At 35.4% G+C, this 1,749-nt stretch overlaps 1 protein-coding gene across 2 annotated transcripts in view; it reads left to right on the top strand.

Moving 5' to 3' along the window:
- The first annotated feature begins 1,133 nt into the window (after positions 1-1,133).
- Positions 1,134-1,749, top strand: part of LOC106528698 (E3 ubiquitin-protein ligase RING2-A) — a 9,599-nt gene continuing 8,983 nt past the window's right edge. For both annotated transcript variants that reach the window (XM_014023936.1, XM_014023935.1), the window contains exon 1: positions 1,134-1,386. The gene's annotated coding sequence lies outside the window, so the exon portion shown is untranslated. The remainder of the gene's footprint in view (positions 1,387-1,749) is intronic.

Here is a 1,749-nt window from a genome sequence, read left to right as displayed (position 1 = left end):
AGACGGTGTGCTTTATGTTGTGCATGTTTTAATTATGACTCAAACTGATTATATTATTGTTAGAAGGTCTTGATTCTTGTTTTACTTGTTTTAAAACTGCACATTGTTTATTGTGCATTAAAGCATTTGACATTTTATCAAGAACAGCATCAGAATAATTTTATTTATTAATGGACCACACTCCACCTCAAAAAAAAAAGCTTCTTCTTCTTTTTTTTTTTTTAGCAAAAACAACCGTTTTTCATCTTTTGTTGTAATTTATGTTTTRTATCTGTACAGTTTGTAATTTATGATGAGGAAGTGTTGCCTTCTTGCTAAAAAGTGACATGCGAATAAACTATATTTAAGAAAACGTCTAAATACGAAAACATCGTCTCTCTCAAAGGCTGTCATTCCTAACAGCATGTGAATGAACTGTAAGATGTATCATTCAAACTTGGTTGACTGATCTCTGTTAAAAGATGACAGTGGTTTCTGTTGTCCAGTCTCCCCACCACTACCACCACCAATAAATAAATAAATAAATTGTTACATTTTCAACATCATGCAACTTTTCTTTAAATCGGCAACTTATTTTTGCTTCTTGCTGGACTTTGTCATCCCACGCGTACTGTGAGAAATTCATTTTCTCCAAACACAACATAACTTAAACAGGGTGGTATGTGCAGTTTAGTACAGGGAGCCATGTTCAGACCTCGGAATAGGAGAAACTAAACAGTCTCACCACAGACACTTGACACAACGCAGGAGAGTCGGCGTTTAAATTAGCTGTTGAAGACGGATGGGGTTAAGGAAGCCATTGATGTAAACAGAAATAAATTTTAAATGGTTTCAGATTTCATATTTGTTAAACATAGAACAGGTTGGAACAGCCATTTTAAAAGTTGGTAGTTTGGAAGTCCGCTTTCTTGTTTTTCCTTGTAGGATATGTAATTTAACCCACTTTTCCATAATCTTCAGCACAGTAAAGCTGAACTTAGAAAAGTTGGTCTAAAGTAATATAAGTCCACAATACATGTGACTTTAAGTGTTGGCCTTCAATTTCTTCTGCGCACCTTCATGTATTTATTATTGCAATACATCGGATGGCCGCTAGGGGTCAGCGCCGGTTCGAAACAACAAACAGTTCACAGATTGAAGGAGAGAAGAAGACATTCAGCACGGATGGCAACAGCTAATGCTAACTAGCAGTTGAGCTTTAAAAAATGTTGCGTTCCTAATTATTTTGGTGTATTTTTCTACTAGCAGGTCTCAGCTGGATCTCACAGATTTATKTTCTGGTTCTGTGAAGGTAGCTGMAGACTCTCGGCCTGTGTTTATAGAGACGTAAAGGGAGTAGTTTATATTTTTGTTTGTTTCTGTGTCTCAGCTGTCAGTTCACATCAGGTGAGTTAACTTTGCTTCACGGTGTTTTCGCACTAGTTGTATATTTGTACAGACTTAACTAATACGTTTTTCCACCTCATTTTAACAAGCGAAAAAMAGGTAAAAGTTGACAAACTTAAATATAATTCACGGTAAAGCCGCTTTTGCTGAAGTTGAATCGTTTCCTTCCTGTCGCTTTAACAAACTGAGCTAAATAACTCTTTCCTCAAATTTTGAATATGTTGAAGTTTCCACTTTAGAAACAGTMAAACTTGAATAAACAAAAGTCAGTTTGGGGTTTATTGTTTTTTATTTGCCCTCCCCATTTGATTATAATCTCATACTTTAGAAGAAATAAGTGAAAAGAAGTCACTTCCAGGTAAT

Source organism: Austrofundulus limnaeus, unplaced genomic scaffold (assembly GCF_001266775.1).
Source record: "Austrofundulus limnaeus strain Quisiro unplaced genomic scaffold, Austrofundulus_limnaeus-1.0 Scaffold397, whole genome shotgun sequence".
Taxonomy (NCBI): Eukaryota; Metazoa; Chordata; class Actinopteri; order Cyprinodontiformes; family Rivulidae; genus Austrofundulus; species Austrofundulus limnaeus.
The sequence above is the reverse complement of the archived record's forward strand: the minus strand, read 5'-3'. Positions and strand labels throughout refer to the sequence as shown.